The following is a 22759-nucleotide window of genomic DNA, read 5'->3' on the forward strand; positions in this document are numbered from 1 at the left end:
CATTGCCCATGCATGGTCTGTTATAGTGATTTTTCTGAAGTTTACAGTCATCCAGTTTCAGCTTACAGATCTTAGGAAAAAGGAAGTTGTAGCTTTTTCCTAAACTAGAAGAAATCAGAACTCAATCTCGTTTACAGAAGGGTAATAGAATCTCAAAGAAAATGAACAGGACTAGAATTTGACAATAGATGCTATATAGGTTTCTATTAAAATAGAATCTTTGTAACAGACACTCCCATTTTACCAATGATAATCACAGTAAGATTTTTTTAAAATAAGTCCAGTTTCAGTTAACTTGGCCTCATTATTTATGTAAGTGTAACAAGAATAGTAATTCTGTGTGTTTTTTAAAATACGATATTTTAGACAGAGCTTTGGTAGTATCTGTTGATGAAAAAAGCCAAACTCTGTAAAATATTTAGAGACTTATTCTGAGCCAAATATGAGTGACCATGGCCAGCAATACAGCCTCAGGTGGTCCTGAGAACACGTTCCCAAAGTAGTTGGCTTACAACTTGATTTTATACATTTTAGACAGACAGAAGTTACAGGCCAAGACATAAATCAATACATATCAGTGGTTTAGCTGGTAAACATGGAACATCTTGAAGTGGGGAGAGGGGCTTCCAGATCATAGGTGGAACCAGAGGTTTTCTGATTGGTAGTTGGTTAAAAGAGTTAACCTATTTGCCTGACAAGTTGAAGTCAGCATAAAGAAATGCTTAAGTTAAGATAAGGAGGGCTGTGGAAGCTGAGGTTCTTGTTATGTAGATGAAGCCGCTAAGTAACAGGCTTCACAGAGAATAGACGGTAAATGCCTCTTATGACATTTACCTTAAAAGCTACCTTAAATGACCTTAAAAGGTGACAGGCTCTCTGAAAAAGACCTAGCAGGGGAAGAAGATGCTCTACAGAATGCAAATTTCCCCCACAAGAGATGCTTCACAGGGCCACTTCAAAATATTTCAAAGAAAATCTATTTGGGTGGTAAAACACTCTGATTTTCTACAGAGCCTGCTACCTGTCACACAGCACTACACCAGAGCCAGGTGGGAGATAGATATTCTACTGCTACAAAGAGCTCGTTTTGTCAGTCTTATGATCTCAATTTTAATGTTAATGCTGGTCAGTTGTGCCTGAACTCCAAAGGGAGGAGGCCATGACAAGGCAGGTTGGACCCCTCAGCTTCCCATGATGGCCTGAACTCGTTTTTCAGGTTTCTTTGGGTTCCCCTTGGCCAACGGGGGCATCCATTCTGTTGGCTGGGGGACTCAGAATTTCATTTTCCTTTACATATTCAAGGAACTTAATTGACTTTCTATCAGTCAACTTTAGTTTTTTAAAAACTATCTGGTAAGGAGAAATGTCATATTAGACCTTTAAAAACCTCTCTAAGCTAAGAAGCCAAGCCAAAGACTTTCCCAATTATGTCCTGTTACAAGAAGTACAGATTCTCCCCGCTGCCCCACCCCAAGATGGAGTCTCACCCTGTCACCCAGGCTGGAGTGCAATGGTGCAATCTCAGCTCACTGCAGCCTCCGCCTCCCGAGTTCAAGTGATTCTAGTGCCTCACCCTCCTGAGTAGCTGGGATTACAGGCATGCGCCACCACCTGTGGCTAATTTTTGTATTTTTAGTAGAGACAGGGTGACAGGGTTTTACCTTGTTGGCCAGGCTTGTCGTGAACTCCTGACCTCAGGAGATCCACCTGCCTCAGCCTCCCAAAGTGCTGGGATTAGAGGTGTGAGTCACCGCGCCCGGCCTCAAAGAGCACAGATTCTTATTGAACCTAAGCAAACACCCATATTGCCATGAAAATAAAAATATTTAATATGAGTTCCAAATTCTGGAGGAATCAGGTATGGAGAAAAAAAATAAATGCTCCATGTTTGTTTACAAAAGTATGTTTTATCCCTGCTATAATTTATAGACAACTTAAGAGAAAAGAGAAAAGGAGTTTATTAAATCTAAAATACAAGACATTGAAGAACAAGCAATGTTTCCAACAAACAGTCATAGAAATTATAATTATCTTCAGTTAATTTGGTCCCACGTAATTAATTTTTGTTCTGTTTGATATTGGGTTAACAGTTTTATGAATCCATCAGTTTTTTATTACAGTTCCAGAAATTCTCACCCAGTCCAATAGTATGATTTTAAGGTTATCAGAAACCTGTACTTGTCAGTCTTTTCCATGAATCTTTTGAAATTTCATATCATGCAACTGATCAGAAAATTTGGTTGTTTTGTTGCCATCTAACATTTTATGACAATAATCACAATTATATAGATAACATTATACTAGGACATATCAGATTTTTAGCAATTTCATACAATTTCTGTAATACTCATATCAACAAATTGATATAAATTAAAATATAAATTTAAGAAGGTTTAGCATCACTTATTACTTAGCCATGCCTCTCACACAGTTTAACACCAAATAAGCCTAATTAGTTTAGTATTTATTTTTATAAAATATTTATTTTATTAGTTTAGTATTTATTTTTATAAAGTTTAGTATTTATTCTATTTTATTTAGTATTTATTTTTATAAAGTTTGGTATTTATTTTTATAAATTTTATAAATTTTTTTTTTTTGAGACAAGATTTCACTCTGTCACCCAGGTTGGTGTACACTGGTATGATCACTGCTCACTACAGCCTTGACCTCCCAAACTCAACCAATTCTCCCATCTCAGGACTACAGGCACATGCCACCATACCCAGATAATTTTAGTATTTTTTGTAGAGACTGGTTTTCTTCATGTTGCCCAGGCTGGTCTTGAACTCCTGGGCTAAGGCGATCTGCCCACTTCAGCCTCCCAAAGTGCTGGAACTACAAGCATGAGCCACCATGCTTAGCTGAAAAATTCTTTTGCGATATTCTAGGGACCCTTCTGGAAACTCCCAAAACTAATTCAAGGTCAAAAAGACTTAATTCAGAATTTGATTTTAGGAAGCTATCAAAAATGTCAGAAAGTTTAAAACGTTTGATTGAATAGGATCATAGGTCACTGTGAAACAGTACCAAAATGATGAAAGATTTTAAAGGCAAATACAGAAAACTATATCGTTGTAAAAAAAAGAAAACAAACAAACAAAACAAAAATTAGCCTTTTAATCTTAGAAAGACTCACTTTTCTGAAACACTCTAAGACCTAATAAAAGACAACATGTGGCATAAGAAATTATTTGCTAAAACACAAGATGTTTGTTCTGGGCTAATTACTTAAAGGGTAAAGAAAAAACATTTTATAATCAACAACAGACCAATATTGTGAGAAAACTTTATCCTTTTAGCACAGAGAGAACCCAATTCTAGCTTTGTATTAGTATTTACTTAGCTTATTTTTTTAACCCTTAGAAATAAAATTTACCTAATCTTAGTAAAACTCCCTTTTCTCAGCCCTACAACTTTCTATATCAGTTAGTTTGTGTTTCAGTCATTTTCTTCCTTTTCCTTCTGGAAAAGTCAGTCACCTTTGCTTTAAGACAAAATTATTATTTTTCCCCTAATGAAAACACATACCTTGTATAGTTTTCCTTATTAAAGTACTTTTAACATATTATTAAAGTATCCATTTTATATGTATATTTTTCATATACACTTGTTTTCTTCATCCTTATTATTTATAGTAGTTTTGATTACATATATTAATCAAAATTCTTAACACTTACTACCCTTTATGTCCAGTGAAAATCAGATAGTGCATGATTTCATAATTTTTAAATAGCATACGTTTCTTTACAGCACAGGACATGCCTACCAGTAAACCCAGATACTTCTAATTCCTCCTAATAAGAAGCCAAAAATATATAAGCTTAAACTTATGTTCAGGAATTAATATTTTAGCAGTTTGTATTATTTGGAAATGATCTAGATACTTAATGAATACCTATCACTTAATCTAACTTAGTACAGTGTTAAGGTTTCCAGTTATCAAGAAGATGTTGGAAATTGTTTTTCGACAGATATATTATACCTCTAAATAAAAGTAGCTGTCATCTCAGGTTATTTTTCTTGTTGACAAATTTCATAACAAAGATGATATGAGCTTATTCAACTAGTAAAGCTAGAAGGAATATCCTTTTTTAACTAAATCACAAATATTTTTATTTATTAAAGATTAAAGTCATTAGAAACTTGGAAATCATTGGGGTTAGTTCCTTTCTCTTCTGAGAAAATACTTATTTTATACACGAAGTTATTTTTTCTTTAGACAAACTAAAGAGACTTCTTTCAATATTATTTCTAACAATACCATCCAGATATATCATTTCTAATAACATCCATATGTAGTATCATTATATGTAGAATAATATTACAGATAAATTATATGCCTGTATGTATGGCTATATATGTGTATACATACATATAAATTATATATATATGCCTATATACATATAAATAATTTTATATGTATGCATATATAGGCATATATATAATTTATATGTATGTATATGTATTTATATGTATACACATATATGTATTATATATATTTATATGTATACATATGCATTATATGTATTTATATGTATACATGTATATGTATATACATATATATGTATATAGCCAGACATATAAATAATTTATATGCAGTATTATTCTACATATAACGATATCATATGTGGATGTTATTATTAGAAATGATATATCTGGATGGTATTGTTAGAAATAATACTGAAAGAGGTCTGATTTGTTTAAAGAAAAAATAAGTACATGAATAAAATAAGTATTTTCTCAGAAGAGAAAGGAATTAACCCCAATATTTTTCAAGTTCCTAATGACTTTAATCTTTAAAAAATAAAAATACTACTGATTTTCATATATATATATTTTTTTGTATATATGTATATATATATAGCCATACATAAAGATACAGACAGATACAAACAGAGATTCATGGAATCTGTTCTGTAATTTTAGCCACATTTCAGGTATAATAATGTAAAACTCTCTGGTTGGATCCAAATTGTGTCTCTGGCAGTTAAAGTTACCTGCTCAGATAGCTTAAGCCTTTTATTAATATTTGTGAAAAGGACTTTTAAGATGTTTCATTTACCATTTATTTCTAAGAAGTTTCTCTTTGGCCGGGCGTGGTCGCTCACACCTGTAATCCCAGCACTTTGGGAGGCCAAGGCGGGCGGATCACGACATCAGGAGATCGAGACCATGGTGAAACCCCGTCTCTACTAAAAATACAAAAAATTAGCCAGGCGTGGTGGTGGGCGCCTGTAGTCCCAGCTACTTGGAGAGGCTGAGGCAGGAGCATGGTGTGAACCTGGGAGGCGGAGCTTGCAGTGAGCCCAGATTGCGCCACTGCACTCCAGCCTGGGCAACAGAGTGAGATTCTGTCTCAAAAAAAAAAAAAAAGAAAAAAGTTTCTCTTTATATTATCCTTCTGATAAGTCATTTCCCTGAAGTCTGCATTTCAAAGATTTAGACGTCTCAAAGGCAGAGGAGAAGGACATGAAGTTTTCTCTCAGGAGGAATTTTGGGGCATATTTCTCTATTATCAGGAGCCAGTCTTAATAAGACTGCAGGCTGAATTGCAGGTGAGTAACCGAGGAGACATCCAGTCTATTTCCAATTAGTCTTTGTCTGTTTTAGTCTTAGGTGGTTGCTTTTATAATAGCTCAGAGTTGTGTGCAAGACCAAGAATTAAATTTAGTTGTTGCAGGTACACCTGGTTCATTTAAGGATCTAATTTTTTAAGGAAGTTAGTGTTGAGGAGATTCAGATGGAAAAAGCAAGACTAAAGACTACTAAAGAGGTTAGTAGATTCAGAATAATTTTTTATTACTGTGCTATAGAGATTCCTTTAGAGAGATTGTTTTTTGAGTCATTCTGTCTTTTGGGAACCTCTGTATACCAATCAAAAAATGTATTTTGGCCAGGTACAGTGGCTCACACCTGTAATCCCAGCACTTCGGGAGGCCGAGGCGGGCAGACAACCTGAGGTCGGGAGTTTCAGACCAGCCTGACCAATATGGAGAAACCCCGTCTCTACTAAAAATATAAAATTAGCCAGCCATGGTGGCACATGCCTGTAATCCCAGCTACTCGGGAGGCTGAGGCAGGAGAATTGCTTGAACCCCGGAGGCAGAGGTTGCAGTAAACTGAGATCGCACCATTGCACTCCAGCCTGGGAAACAAGAGCAAAACTCCATCTCAAAAAAAAAAAAAAAAAATGTATCTCATTGTTTCTGAGGTGTTTGGGATCACTTTTTTAAAATGTACCCATAGACCAATAATTGCATCTAGAATAAAAGTTTCCCCCATATGGTCACTCTAAGTCTCAGTTATCTTCCTGAGTTGCATCCCTTTCTCTAGAAAGGCACAGATGCTGGGTCCGTAGATACTTTCAAACACAAAATTAACTGGAGTTCCAAATGGAGGAGTCCTAGGCCTCTCAGATTCTGAAGAACCCATAATACTTTGTTTTCCTAAAACTTTACTTCCCTGAGGCTTTCCAGTGCATCCAATCCAGTTTTTGTTGAACACTCAGTTTGACTCCAGATTCCAACCTGGATTCCAGGCCTATCCCAGAAACAGAGCACTATCCTCGACCTAGTCCAGTCCCTGTCAGACCCAGTTTGACCTCCAGAATAAAAGTTGTTCAAAGAAAGTCAAACAGTTCAGGGTACAGGTTGCAAAGCTCAACATCCGAGAGAGGTTTACCCTGCGATCACCACAGTAGGTCCAGTAGGTGCCTGTGTCTGGTTATTCATTGCTCCAGGGAGTTATCAGAGGTCTCCTTTAGATCCCACTCTGAACACCAGACTTTTACAATGGTAAACTGAGGCACATAAAATTTTAAAGAGTTTATTTGAGCAAACAACAATTCATGAATCAGGCAGCTCCAAACCAGGAGTGGTTTAGGAGCTCCATTGAGGAACTGCAAAAGGGAGGCTTTTATAGGATGGACACAGAAGTTAAGCAATTTGATTGGTTACAGTTAAACAGTTGCCATATTTGTTTTATCCAGTTAGAAACTCCTTAGTTACATAATTATCAGCTTATTGGCTACTTCCAATAGGTTGAGCTTAAATTTTTTTTTTTTTTTTGAGATGGAGTCTCACTCTGTCGCACAGGCTGGAGTGCAGAGGCATGATCTCGGCTCACTGCAACCTCCACCCCCTGGGTTCAAGCGATTCTCTTGCCTCAGCTTCCTGAGTAGCTGGGATTACAGATGTGCACCATCACAACTGGCTAATTTTTGCATTTTTAGTAGAGACAGGGTCTCACCATGTTGGCCAGGCTGATCTTGAACTCCCGACCTCAGGTGATCCACCTGCCTTGGCCTCCCGAAGTGCTGGGATTACAGGGGTGAGCCACTCTGTTGTTCTTCAATACAGGCATTTTCAAGAAATAGCTTACGTTTTGCTTATGTTTGCAAATCAAGCAAGGTTCGGGTTACTTATGAGACCTAAGCAGTTTTATTTCCTCAGGAATTCTTCAGGCCTAGTCTCCATTTTAATTTAACATATCATACCCCATAAATATATACAATTATTACTTGTCCATTAAGAAAATAAACGTGGCCGTAACTCCATATTAACCAAGAATATTGCTGAGTGCTGGGAAGAAGCAGCAGACAGGGAGAGGCAGATTTCAAAACGATTTAATTCTTAAATGTGCTTCTAGTTTTCCTTATCCATGGCTTCTAATTTCCCTACAAGGACCACTCAGGACTTGATTCTGTTTCATGGCAGAGAATTCCTGCCACATGCAGCTTCCCGGAATCCCCCAGTCATGGCCACTAAAATGCACGAAGTGCAGTGAGGGGCTGATGGGCGCTAAGAACACAGGATAGGAGCCCCCCCATTTCCTCTGTGGCCCTGGGCAAGAACCTTCATCTCTGAACAGGTGCCATTTTCACCTGAGCTAAACAGATGGAGAAATGCCTACACTGGACTCCCCTGACACCATGTGAGAGCACTCTCCAGCGTAAAGCTCCAGGAATGCCTGACATGGAGCAGGCTCTGTGCCCTGCCAGGCCCTGCCAGGCCCAGGCCTCTGGGCCTCTGCTCACCAAGGCCAAGGGCCCATCCTTGAACCTGGTCTTGATCACCCAGCCCATTCCAAGCATGGTTTCCACCCCAAAGGCCTGCTGGCCACAGTAGCTCGTGAGCTCGCCAGGCTCAGGTCAGTTCTGGGCCATAAACACTTCCTACTGGCAGAAAGGGAAAGAGGTTCCTGTCCCCTGGGTACCCTGGTCTCTGTTTCCCTTCACTGCTCCAAGTGGCCACCGAGGAATCTGGCCACAGAGGGCAGGAGCTCAAGGCTGGCAGGACATGCCCTCCAGCCAGCCCTGGGCTCTCCAACACCATACACAGGCCTTGTTTCACTGCTTGGTAATGCTGGGATTGTTAGTTCCAGTATTTTGCAAGAAGCAACGTTTATGTGATGTTTTACCACTGGCAATTTTCTTGTGGTTTTTGATGGGTGCCAAACAAGTCTCCAAAGGCCGTAGTGCTGGAAGCACACGGCGGGTGTCCAGAGCTGAACCTCCTGCCTTCAGGGCTGAGCCTGTGAGCAGGACGTGGCGTCCACACTGCCTCCTGCACACTGCTCCAGGGTCAAAGCCATGTGCCGTGGTGCTTTATGGCCCCCCCACTGTTACCAAGTTTATCTGAGCAAACAACTCTTTAACAGTGATGTGATGTAAACGTGAATGGGGACATTCACCCCGGTTTTTCCACTCTGCCCCCTAGTCCAAGTCCAGGCTGCATGGCCACTGCCACCATCTCTGCACTAGGGGTCCTAATTGCAAGGGACTGGATTAGGTTTGCAGAGGCAAACCCAGAGGAGGGGCTCCTGGCCTTGATGCTTTCTGACACTTACCTGCTGAACAAGGAGGGCCATGAGTTAATTGTCAGCTCCTCACATCTATCCCTCCTCCTGCTTCCTCCTCTCACCAATAGCTCCAGAGTGCACTTAGGGACCAAGCCAGGAACCAGCCGCTGGCCTGTGTTCTTCCCCTAAGGCCCCAGTCTCCACTTTGAGTGGATTCTTTCTCTTGCCTCAGTAGTCCATGGATCCACCAGCTTCTTTTAGTCTCCTGGATCCAGTCACTCCTTCTCTACCTGGACCAGGGCAGAATCATCTGTGTGGACTGTCTGCTGCCCCCTCACCCATCCTTCCCCTGCAACGCGCGCACACACACACACACACACACTCTCTCTCTCTCTCTCTCTCTCATACCCCAACAGCATCCAGAGTGAACTCCTGGGTGGGAAAGCCAGCGTATGTCACAGTCCTTTTTGGTTCCCAGAAACTCTCAACCCCTACCCACCTCTCCAGCCCCATCTGCTATGAGCATGATTTCCCTGTCCCAAAATAGATCAGAAAGCTTCACAGTCCTCCTTGGACCAAGAAAGCTCACCAAACCAGCTGACCCAGCTCCTTGGCCTGGTCACCTCAGTGGGCAGGTGAGTGCCAAGGTCCCTGAAGTTCCGCCTCAGCACCTGCCATGGATCCACCAGCCCACACCCATCCCGTGCTGACCCACTAGTCCTACAGTCTTCTGGAGCCCAGGATATCTCCAGCCATGGCCCTACATGGTAAGAGAGGGCTGCCTGAATCCCAGGGCTCTAGTACGTGTCTGCCCTGCAGCCCCTTTGCACATGTGACCCTCAGAATGGGAATGTTTACTCCAGAAATAAATTCACTCATTTATGGTCAATTGAATTTTGACAAAGATGCCAAGAACACACATGGGGAAATGACAGTTTCTTCAATACACGGCTTTGGGAAAATTGGATATCCATATGCAGAAGAATGAAGTTAGACCCTCATCTCACTCCATATACAAAAATCAACTCAAAATGGGTTAAAGACTTTCACATAAGACTCAAAACTGTAAAACTACTAGAAGGAAACATAAGGGAAAAGCTCTATGACATTGATCTGGGCAATGATTCTTTGGCTATGACCCCAAAACAACAGGAACAAATATAAAAGTAGACAAATAGGAGTATAACAAATTGAAAAGCTTCAGCACAGCAAAGGAAACAACAGATCGAAGAGACGGTCTATGGAATGGACGAATATATCTACAAACCATATAACTTATAAGGGTTAATACCCAAAATATAGAAAGAACTCAAACAATTCAACAGCCAGAAAACAAATAACCTGATTCAAAGATGGGTAAAGGATCTGAATAGACAATTCTCAAAAGAAGACAAACAAATGACCAACAGATATATGAAAAAAGTGCTTAACACCACTAATCATCGATGGAATACAAATTAAAACCATGATGAGCTACTACCTCGCATCTGCTAGAATGACTATTATCAAAAAGGTGAAAGATAACAAGTTTTGGTGAGGAGGTGGAAAAAGAGAACCCTTGCACACTGTTGGTGGGAATGTAGATTGGTGCAGCCATTGTGGAAAACGTATGCAGGCTCTCCAAAACTGCAGGCAGAATTACCACATATCTCAGTTGGTTTGGGGCTACTATCACAGAATGCCTGAGCCTGGGTGATTGATGAAGAATAAAGATTTATTTCCTACAGTTCTGCATGGTGGGAAGTTAAAGGTCGGTGGCCCATATCTGGCAAGGGCCTTATGGTGGAAGGTGGAAGGGCAAGAGAACACAAGAGAGGGTCAATGAGGGCAGAGCTCGCTTTCATAACAAACCCACTCCTGAGATAACCACATTCATCATCCATGTACAAGGAGAGAGCTCTCATGACCTGATCACCTCTTTTTTTTTTTTTTTTTTTTGAGACAGAGTCTCGATCTGTCACCCAGGCTGGAGTGCAATGGTGTGATCTCAGCTCACTGCAACCTCCGCCTCCTGGGTTCAAGCAATTCTCATGCCTCAGCCTTATGAGTCCCTGGGATTACAGGCACCTGCCACCACGCCCAGATAATTTTGTGTTTTAGTAGAGACGGGGTTTCACCATGTTGTTCAGCCTGGTCTCGAACTCCTGACCTCAGGTGATCCACCCTCCTTGGCCTCCCAAAGTGCTGGGATTACAGGCGTGAGCCACCGCACCTGGCAACCTGATAACCTCTTAAAGGTCCTATCTGTCAGTATTGTTGCATTGGGTACTAAGTCTCCAACATGTGAACTTTAAGGAACACATTCAAACCATAGCACCACAGGATCCAGCAATCCCACTTTTGTGTGTGTGTGTGTGTATGTGTGTGTGTGTGTGTGTGTGTGTATATATATATATAAAATGCACTCAGGATGTCAAAGAGATTTTCTGGTCTCTCATACGCATTGCAGTACTATTCACAACAACCCAGCTATAGAATCAAACTAAGTATCCATCAATGGACAAATAAAGAAAATGTGGTATATATAAACCATGAAGTATTATTCAGCCTCAAAAAAGAAAGGGACTCTGTCATTGTCAACAACATGGATGAACCTGGTGGATGTCATATTAAGTGAAATAAGCCAGGCACAGAAAGGCAAATACTACATGATGTCACTGGTATGTGGAATCCAGAAAAGCCAGACTCACAGAAATAGAGGGTAAAGTGGTGGTTTCCAGAGGCTGGTGGTAGAGGCATTTAGAAGATGTGGACCAGAAAACACAAAATTTCATTTAGACGGACAGAATAAGTTCAAGAGATCTGTTATACAACAGGGTGATTATCGTTAATAAAAACACATTGTGTCATTGACGATTGCTTAGAAAGTAGATGTTAAGTGTTCTCACTACAAAGAAATAAGTATGTGAGGTAATGCGTATGTCAATTAGCCATTCCACAATGTATACATACATCAAAGCAATGTGTTACACGTGATAACTGTACTCAGTATTTATCCGTGAAAAACAAATAAGCAAAAGAGTGAGAAGGCTCATCTCTCCTGGCCCCAGTCTGGACGGGAAAGTTCTGTGGAAGTGGATTGGTTTGTGGATGTCCCCGGGCAGAGTCAGGAGTCGCTTCCCCTAGAGGGCAGGTTTTTGTTCCTGGTCACCTCTCTGGGCTCCACAAAATGGGGCTTCTGACTAAGTCAGATGGTCTGAAGTGAACCTTACCAGTCTTTGGGCCCAGCATTGGCCATAAATGTTTGTGATAACAACTGGCCCTGGCTATGTGTCCCGCTTCAAGCTTCTCCCTCCCCAAAACCTGAGCCCCAGTCCTTCCAGGCACATCCCAGCTCCTCACAGAGGCCGAGCCATTGTACAGATCAGCCCCTTTGCACACACTCTTCCTTCTGCCGAGGATGTCACCTCTCCACCCTGGTGTCTAGTGAAACCATCCCTCTCCCGGCACCATTCCTGGGTTTGGGGTGGACTCTCCCTTCCTCTCAGCACCTGCCTGCACAACCTGCCAAGGTTCTTGTGCCTAAGGCCCAGCCTAGAGCCAGGCACAGAGGGGAAGTGGGGACAGTCACCATTTGCTGAGTTGGGGAGTAAGCAGGTAAGCCCTCCACTGCACCAGACACAGGCAAACACCCAGCATGAGGGGCCCACATGGAGCTGTGGTTAAAAGCATGGGCTCAAGCCAGTGAGACAAGTCTGAGGCCAGGTCCAGCCACCAGCCATTCCACTCTGGGCATGCCAGGGAAGCCCTCTGACAATAGGCTTGAGTCCAGTTGCTGCCCGTAGAAGGGAGGGTGGAGGATGGATGACCCCGCGAGCAGCACCTAGCACAAGGCACTCTGTGACTGTCGGCTTCCACCAGCCCCATGTGATTGTTGATATTGCATTCTGGACGGCACCCGAGCTTAGACTTGCAGCCCCCGATCCTATGACCCTGGTGGCCCTGGTCGGGTGGTGGGGCAGGGGGTCTTCCCAATCCTTCCTTTCACTTAGCCTTGGGCAGTGGTAGATCCTGCAGGAAGGGGTGCCCCGAGTGGTTCTCAGTCCTGTGGATTTGAAACCTGATGTATAACTTTCCTTGTGCTGCTGTAAAACTTACCACACATTTAGTGGCTTTAAAACAACACAAATTTATTATCTTACAGATCTGGCGGTCAGATGTTCAAAATGGTTCTTGCTGGGTTAAAACCAAGGAGGCCTAGAATAGAATTCCTTTTCTTACCATTTTGGCTGCTAAAGGCCACCTGCACTCCTTGGTTCATGGCCCCTTCCTCCATCTTCAAAGCCAGCAACGTAGCATCACCCGTCTGTCTCTTGACCTCTACCACTTTTGCCTGATCTCCTTCCCCTTTTATGTCTCTCACTCTACTGCCTCCCTCTTATAAGGATGCTATGATTACACTGACCCACTCAGATAGTCCAGGATCACACGCCTGTCGCAAGATCCTTAACTTAGGCACACTGGTAAAGTCCCTTAGCCCTGTAAGGCAACATGTTCCCAGCTTCTGGGGGTTAGGACGTGGACATCTTTGGGGCTATTATTTGCTCAAGCACACCTGGGCTTTCAGGATCTCTAACCTGTGCTCCAGACACAGTGTCACATCTCCACTTCCAGCTACCCTGGGCTGTGCTGAGGAGGGACCCCCAGGTCCTTGCCACTCCCCCAGGTCTCTCGTCCTCTCAGTGGGCTGAGACTCTAGAGCCAGAGGGCTTGAGTGCAAATCCCACCTTGCCACTTGACAGCTGCGTGACCAGGGCACGTTACTTAACCCCTCTGGCCTCTGTTTGCTCGTAAGAGGGGATGACACTAACAACCCACAGCCCCATGGAGCTATGATGAGGATTCAGTGAAGCTACACTCATCAGATGCTTAGAACCGTGCCATGCACAGGATGTGCTCTGCAGTGACACTTGTCACTACCTGGTTGAAGCCTGGCCTCACTCTTTACCAGTGAGGAAGAGAAAACTAAGCAGCTTCTGCCCCCGTGAAGCACTGGAACCTGATCTGGACCAAGTTATTCTCCTATTGGACAGGAGCCATCTCGCAGGAACCAACCTCAGACAAGGTGTCTCTGAGACAGTGACAGAATGAGACCAAGGCTAGGCCACTCTTCACTTTGTCCAAACACAGACAAAAGCAAGGTCATTGTGCCACCCTCAAAATCCCAGCCATTCCCTTTGTTGGCAAAAATGAGTGGCAGCAGCTGCTTTACAGGCTCTCCATTCTGCTCTGCCCGCCGCAGATGAGCTTTGTCCAGATGCCTGATCACAGAACCACCCTGAGTTCTGACAGCATCCACACTTGAGGGAACTCCTGCTTCTTTACATCCTCCCCTAAGCCCCCAGCTCTGGCCCAGTGTGGGCACAAGTTCTTTCTAACTCCCTGATGGCACACCTGGCGCTTCCCCGTGGTGCGTGCTCTCCCTCTCGGCAACGTGTAATGAGCTCAAACTACTTAGCTACAGGTGGGTCCCAGTGGGCTCTGGCTGGAGGGCTTTGCTTTTGGTTTGATTTGTACAAATTTATGGAGTACATGAGAAATCTTTTATATGTATATAATGCAAAGTTATCAAGTCAGGGTATTTACGGTATCCGTTGCCCCAGTATAATACGTTTTCTTAGTATAGTCATCCTACTCTGCTATCAAACATCGCATTTATTCCTCCTATCTTACTGTATGTTTGTACCTTCAACTCACTTCTCTTCATCCTCTCCCCTCTTCCCTATTCCCCTTCCCAGTCTCTGTTATCTATTTTTCTACTATCTACCTCCACATGTTCAAATTGTTTAGCTCCCACATATAAGTGAGAACAACTGATGTTTGTCTTTCTGTGCCTGGCTTATTTCACTTAACATAATACCCTCCAGTTCCATCTGTGTTGCTGCACATGACATAATTTCATTCTTTTTTATGGCCTAATGGTACTCCATTGTGTATATATACCACATTTTCTTTATCTGTTCATCTACTGATCGACACTTAGGTTAATTCCATATCTATGCTATTGTGAACGGTGCTGCAACGGACATGTGAGGGCAGGTGCCTATTTGAAATACTGATTTATCTTCCTTTGGGTAGATACCCCGTAGCAGGATTGTTGGAACAAATGATAATTCTCTTTTCAGTTTTTTGAGAAATCTCCATACTGTTTTCCACACTGGCTGCACTAGTTTACATTCTCACCAATAGTGTACAAGCTCCCTTTTCTCCGTATCCTCACCAACATCCATTATTTTTTGTCTTGTTATTAATAGTCATTCTGACTGGGGTAAGATGATACCTCATTGTGGTTTTGATTTGCATTTCGCTGATGATTAGTGATGTTGAGCATTTTTTCACATACCTGTTGGCCATTTGTGTGTCTTCTCTGAGAAATGTCTATTCGTGCCCTTTGCCCACTTTTTAGTGGAATTATTATTTTTTTCCTGTCAAACTGTTTGAGTTCCTTGTATATTCTGAATATTAGCCCTTTTCAACTGAATAGTTTACAAATATTTTCTCCCATTCAACAGGCTGTGTCTTCACCCTGTTGATTATTTCTTTTGCTGTGAAGAAGCTGTTTAGTTTAATTAAGCTCCTTTGTCTGTTTTTGTTTTTGTTGCATGTGCTTTTGAGTTTTACTCATAAATTATTTGCTTAGACCAATGTCCAGAAGAGTTTTCTCTAGATTTTCTTCTAGTATTTGTATAGTTTCAGGACTCATGTTCAATTCTTTAATCCATTTTAAGTTGATTTTTGTATATGGTGAGAGATGGGGTCCAGTTTCACTCTTCTGCATGTGGCTGTGCAATTCCAAGCATTCTAATGTAAGTTCCTGGGGAGTTTGTTAAAGATTGGCTGTAAATATGTGGCTTTAGTTCTGGGTTCTGCATTTTGTTATATTGCCCTAATTGTGTCTATTTTTATACTGGTATCGTGCTGTTTTGGTTACTATGGCCCTGTGATATACTTTAAAGTCAAGTAATGGGACGCCTGTAGCTTTGTTCTTTTCGCTCAGGATTGCTTTGGTTATCTGAGCTCTTTATTTCGTTAAATAAGATTTTTAGGATTGTTTCTCCGAATTCTGTGAAGAATGACATTAGTATTTTGATGAGGATTGCATTGAATGTGTATATTGCTTTGAGCAATATGGTCATTAAAGTGACCATATTGTTTATTTTAAAGACCATATTGTTTATTTGTATAATCTCCAATTTCTTTCATCAATGTTTTTTGGTTTTCCTTGCAAAGATCTTTCACCTCCTTGGTCAAAGCTATCCTAGGTATTTTTGTTTGTTTTTGTTTGTTTGTTTCTTTTGGTAGCTTTTGTAAATGGGATTGCCTTCTTAATTTCTTTCTCAACTAAATCATCATTGGTGTACTGATTTTTGTACATTGATTTTGTATCCTGCAACTTCACTAAATTCGTGTATTAAATCTGTGTTTTTTGGAGGAGTCTAGATTTTTCTAAATACAAGGTCATATCATAAGCAAAGCGGGACAATTTGACTTCCTCTTTTCCTCTTTTCTAATCTGGATGCCTTTTATTGGGTTCTCTTGCTTGATTGCTCTGGCTAGGACTTCCAGTACTGTGTTGAATAGGAATGGTGAGAGTGTCTTCCTCCAGTGCTTAGAGGAAGAGCTTTCAACTTTTTCCCATTCAGAATGATGTAACTATGGGTTTGTTGTAGATGGCCTTCATTATTTTGAGGTATGTTCCTTCTATGCCTAGTTTGTTGAGAGTTTTTATCATGCAGGGGTGTTGAATTTTATTAAATGCTTTTCCTGAGTCTGTTAAGATGATCATATGGTTTTCGTCCTTTGTTCTGTTGATGTGATGCAGTGCATGCATTGATTTACATATGTCAAACCATCCTTGCATTTGCATCAGGTATAAATCCCATGTGATCATGGTATATTATCTTTCTGATGTGTTGTTGGATTTGATTTGCTAGTATTTTGTTGAGGATGGTGGTGTCTATGTTTTTCAGGAATACTGGCCTGTAGTTTTATTATTATTTTTCATTGTGTCTTTGTCTGGTTTTGGTATCAGGGTAATACTGGGAAACCTTAAGGGAATGGATAAATTCCTGGAAATATGGCATCTACCAAGATTGAATCAGGAAGAAACAGAAAACCTGAAAAGCCCAATAACAAGTAGCAACATTGAATCAGTAATAAAAAGTCTCCCAACACAGAAAAGTCTAGGACTGGATGGATTCATAGTCAACTTCTACTAAACATAGAAAGAACTAATTACTACTGAAACTATTTCAAAAAATCAAAGAGGAAGAAATTTTCCCTAACTCATTCTATGGGACTGAAGGGCTTTGACTCCAGCTGTGAGGCTCTGGGCACATGGCTTCACCACTCTGGGCTTATCTGGAAATGAGATGAGATGCCTGGGAATGATGAGGTGAGGGCTGCCAAGCACTGGAGCACTGAAGCACCAGTCCACCCCGACCCCAAGCTCCCCACCAGTGGAGACACGTCGGGCTGGCCATCCTCCCAGGGGGAAGAGCCTTGGGCGAGACCATCTCCTAGTGCTCTGCCCTGCTCCCAGGAAAGGCAAGGGTGAGCACCCTGCACAGTGGGCCCTGTCCACCAAGGAGCCCACAGATACAGGCGTGCTGCAGAGCAGGTACGCAGCCTTTGGTCCTCTTGCATTTGTGGAAACTACAGTTCAGAAGCATTTTCCCTGGGGACCCAGAGTTCGGTGCAGTGCCCAGCAGGGGAGGTGGGGTCTCCCCAGAGGCATTCAGGAACTGTGGGCGAGCAGGTGGGCTTAGTGGCTCTTGGGATCAGGCACTCATCCCAGTGTACCCTGTGCCAAGTCACACTGAGCCACCATCTCAGATCTGTTGTCACTCCATGATACCTTTTGTATGAGGTTTTGGCTTCAGAAGGCCGGGACCCTGAGATCTAAATTTTTCAAGTATTTTTACCCTTCTGTTGGTCCAGGCTTATACAGCTCCCTGCACCCTCCTGCAGCTTCCAGGCGGAATGGGGCTGGGGCTTTGGAAGGAGGGGAAGGGCCCCTGGAGTCAAAAGAGTAGGGGTACTGAGAGGGAGAAAGAGGAGGACTCCCATGGACCCCACTGGGCCTGGGAGAAAGATCTTGGGGGATCACCTGTCCCCCTCATTGGCTTGGCTGTGTGTTCTAGAAGGTGTGAGAGGAGCCTAGCTACTCAGAGCCGGGGGTTTTCTTGAACAAGGGTCCAAAGTGGACGCTGGGGGCTCTGGAAATCATGGGGCCAACAGAGTGGAGTGAGTGTCTGCATGAGCACAGAGGCGAACAGCTGGAGCCAGGAGAACTCACTGGCTGCAGGGTCCGTTTTCCACCTGGAAACTGGAGGCCCAGAGAAACCAGGAGCCTGCCAGCCTCTCACCCCACTCCAGGCCTGAGCCGGCCCAGCAGTCCTCCATCCTCTTCTGGAGGCGGTGGGTGGCACAGCGTTGCAGGGGCTCTGTGAGCTGCAGACCCTGAACCCAGAGCACCCCCAGCTCAGCGGACGGGTGGCTGTGATATCTGGTAAATGTGCAGCTCTTGGAAACCCGCTCTCCTTCCTGCGCCGCCCCTCCCCTACACCCTGCAGTGGGTACCCAGGGGGTCTACTTCAAAGCCTCAGACACCTGCTCCCCGCACACAAGCCGTCATGGTCGGCTTGCCCCCGCCTGTCCAGAAGTCTCCAGGCCTGGGGCCCTGATTGCCAGCCAGTGACACTTGGTCCCCCAGCAGCTGCCCCTTGAGGGGAGCGAAGCAAGGTCAAGTTCTCCAGCAAGCCCCATCCTTCCCTCCCCTCCTCCCCTCCAGACCAATGGTCTGATCGGCAACCCCTCCCCCCGATCCCGGTGCTGCCCACCCACCACACTGCTAGCGCCTCTGAACCTGGCAAGGCACGTCCGGTTCTGCGGCCCCCACTCCGCCCCCGGCTGCCAGGAGCCGCGCAGTGCGTTACTGACTCCGCCGGCGCGCACTTCATTTATTCAATAGCTCTGGGCCTGAAAAACACCGGCGAAATTGCAGCGCATTTTCCCCAAGCCCATTAGCAACCAGCGGTCTCATTCTCGATGATTCCTCTGAGCCACCCCGGCTCTAGGGGAGGGGGCTTTATTCTGCTTCTGGCGCCACCCCCACCCACCCTCAGAAGGGCACAACTTTTCCAATCTGTGAAGCCCGAAGAACCACAGGGCAGGGACCCCTGGGGATCCCCCAACCACCCTTCACCCCTGCAGCCTTCAATACCTCCCGCCTGCGTTCCTCCACCCCCTCTCCGTGTCCACCCAGCCTGGCCCCAAGGGTGGATTTCTTCTGGCTCCGGGCTCTGTTCTCAGGAGCCGGGCACTCGGGTGGGGGCGCCCAGAGCTAGAGTGGCAGCACCCCCTCCACCTCCACCTCGAGCTGTGGGACCACAGGCAGGTGGCTTCTCTGGCCTGCGTTTACCTTTTTTTTTTTTTTTTTTTTGGCTGAAAACGGGAAAGGTGGAACCACTGGCTGACTGCCAAGAAAGGGCATTGCGGGAGATAAGAGGTGAAAAGACCTTGGCAAACAGGGTCCTCCTGGCCAGGAAGCATCTTGGGCTGCACTGGGCACAAGGCATTTTCCCCTACCCAGAGGTGGGCGCCCAGTGCCAGGCCTCTAAAGGTCCCATTCCTTTGTCTCTGCAGCCTGGTGCCCTGCCAGGCAGTTGCCGGGAGGCGGTGGTCTCTCTGTGGGGTCATAGTTCAGAGTACGGGTTCTCGGAAACTTAGTTAAATAGAAGCTGAATGCGTGAACTATGAATACATCCTCAGGGTCCTCCTCTCCTTATGGGTTACAAAGTGCCGGGAGCCGTGGAAGGCCAGCGAACCCCTCGCTGAGACTCAGTTTGCTGCCATCACAAGTGTTCGGAGAATCCCGGAGAGGGAGGATGTTGGAGACAAACAGGACGGCTGCCCCCCTTTTAGGCGACCGTCGGAGGCCGCTCTGTGCCGGGCACAGGCAGGGTAGGTGACAGCCCCGCAGCAGTTCCAGGTTTTGGGGTTTTCTGGGGGAACCCATGAAGTGGCTCCTCCATGGAAGGGGTTGATCTGCACCTATTCTTTTCGCCCAGGGAAGAGGCAGCCTTTTTTTTTTTTTTTTTTTTTTGAGACGGAGTCTGGCTGTGTTGCCCAGGCTGGAGTGCCCTGGCGTGATCTCAGCTCACTGCAAGCTCGAGGCAGCCTTAGTAAAGGCGGTGCTTGCTCCCTCACTGGGGCTGTCTGTGCAGTCTGTCCACCTCCTTCCTCTTGGACCCACCAGGAAAATGTCAGCACTGCAAAGGAAATGGCAAAGGGAAGATGACAACAGACAGGAGAGGAACAACAGCCCCACCTGACACAGCCAGGACCCCGCGGGGAGGCGGCAGGAGCTTGGGACTCAGGCCCTGACCCGGGGACTGCCAATGGCCCCTCTGAGGGCTCTGCTCACTCCTTCCTCCCTCGTTAGGGAAGAGGCCAGTGCCCAGCAACCATGGCCCAAGCGCAGGTGGTCTGTTCCGTGCACCCAGCATCCCCCCAGGGTCTAAACCAGGTATGGGGCTGAAGTGGGAGAGACAGAGAAGGTTGACAGAGAGGCCTGGGGTGACGGGGGACCAGTGGGCTGCTGGACTCTGTTCTGGGCACGCTTTGGTGTCTCTCTCTCAAGAACCCAGGTCCTATTATGAAGACACAGAAGCCCAGAAGGTTCAAGTGATGGTCCCAAGGTCACAGGCATGGGCGAGCCGGGCCAGTGGCTCCCGTGTGTTGGAGCATGAGGTTCTGGCAGCGTTGATGCCACCTTTGCCCCCACCCCCATCCTCAGGGTTAGTGCCCAAGTTGGGGGTGAAACCCGGCCAGCTTCAATCCACTGACTTTTCGGTGTCCCTTCCTGAGGCTTGGAAACTTCTTCGTCTTTTGGAAGACAAACTCTCTTTCTGTCCAAGAAACTCCACTCAATTCTTGGGCAGTGTGACTCCTGCCTTTTTAGTCAGAAGTGTCACTTTCTCTGCTACCCACCAAAGAGGGGGTGTGGCCAGCCGAACATCCCCAGACCAGGGGTGGTACCCCCTGTGCCCCAAGAAGAAAAGGAGTGTGGCCAGGAGGGGATCTGGATGTGAGTGAGAAATCACCCGTCTGTGGGAAGAGAGGCCTCATCACTGGGGGAGAGGGTGGGGTCAGCTTCGGTAGTTACTGGGACAGAGAGAGAGTCCTGAGGCTGTGTGACATCAGACAAAGTGACCCAGGGACAGCTGCACAGGTGTCAGTTGCTTTGGTCTTAGAAAGAACCAGAAGAAAGCTATGCTTCAAAGAGAACTGGGTCCACTCTGACTGCAAGCCTTTCTTCTAGCCCAGGTCCTGATACAGCACTCACCCACCACCAACGTTCAGGGCTCCTTGCCATCCCTACCAGCACATACTTCTGCTGCCCAACTCCCTTGACTCCTTCCTACCCCATCCAGGGTCCCTGACCTTGGCTCAGGCTCACAGAATGCTCCCGTTCCTCAAATGCGTGTCAGTGTGTGTGCACGTGCACATGACGGGGCGCGTGTGGTCATTTAGAGGTGTGCACATTCCTTAACCCATTGAAAGTCATGGCATGGGTTGTGGACTCGCAGGAGAGCTGCGAATTGGTGGCAAAGGGGGAAATGGGGTGGAGCTACCAGGGTGAAAGTGGCATCGGGCCACAAAGCCCTTTGCTGGGATTTTCAGCTCAGACAAACTCAGGGAAGGCTGCTCTGTGAGGCCTGCCAGTCCTGGGATCCCCCACTGTACCCCAAGCCAGCCTGGGTCACAGTACTGATGGTTGGCCAGTGTTCCTCAGTCCTGTGTATCCTGCCGGTGACCCCGAGCTCATTTGCCTCAGATGCCTTGAGGATTACCAATCCCAGTGCCCTCCAATTCTCCCTCTCCGCTCCTCCCAGGCGCCTGGCTCTGTGCCGAGCTCAGGTCACGTTCCCAGCTTTGAACACAGCTCTGTGGCCCTGACTTGAATTTCTACCTCTGTACCCTCCCATCAAGTCTGTGGCCCACCCCTCTCCCTTGCAGCTCCCACAGCTCAGAAGTCAGTGGAGCAGAGTCCCCAGGAAACCAGGGTCAAGGATGGAGGCCGCTGAGGAGTGGGTCTGGCTGAGGACCAGCTCGTGACCCGTGGCTCTGGGGACTAGAGTGATTTTGGCATAGGATGCTGCTCTGAGCTTCCTAAGAGCAAAAACAGGCGGTTGCTGCTTGTGGCTCTTGTTCTGTTTGGGGAATGCCATCAGGTGCTGGGGCATACCAGGAGGGCACAGCCCCAGAGCCAGCAGTGTGTGGGGGGCTAGACCATCAGGGCAGCCAGAGTGAGGTCTGGGGGGCAGGTGCACCTTAGGATTGGTGGGAGTCCTCCCCAGCCATGGAACATTGACGGGGAGCCCCAGTTTAATGGGAACCTAACAGGCATTTTACTCTCATCCTGTGTAGGAGGTGGGGCCCAGAGACCAGGAAGCCACAGCACCAGAAAATGACAAAGGCTGGATCTTAACCCGAGTCCTCCGACTCTGAAGACCATCCCAAACAGGTCCCATTTTATTTGCTTTACTTTTTTTTTTCATTGAAGAAAAAAGAAAACTAGCATTCCCCTACAGCGTCCCCCACCTGGTGGGGACATCTTGGGTTGGCAAGGCCACCACTTTCAAGAGTAGAAGCGTTTTTCAGCAGGAGTTTGCTACACCAAAGGAGCTCAGGAGAAGCTGGGGTCTCAGGTCCAGCAGGAATAGCCAGAGGTTTTGCGGCTCTGCCCAGCGGCTGGGCTCGCCCAAGGTCTCCCTGAGGGTTCCCAGCGTGAGCCAAAGCCACCCTCCCCTGTGGGATGTATGAGGCCAGGCATGGGGCCTCTTTAGCCCTCAGTTTCCTCCCTGTCATAGGCAACTGACAGTCCCTCTGGAGTGCCACTGGGGCTGCAGAGGAAGGCCGGAAAGATGGTCTCCCTGCACCCCCCCTCCCC

The sequence above is a fragment of the Colobus angolensis genome, unplaced genomic scaffold (genome assembly GCF_000951035.1).
Source record: "Colobus angolensis palliatus isolate OR3802 unplaced genomic scaffold, Cang.pa_1.0 Scaffold32, whole genome shotgun sequence".
Classification (NCBI taxonomy): domain Eukaryota; kingdom Metazoa; phylum Chordata; class Mammalia; order Primates; family Cercopithecidae; genus Colobus; species Colobus angolensis.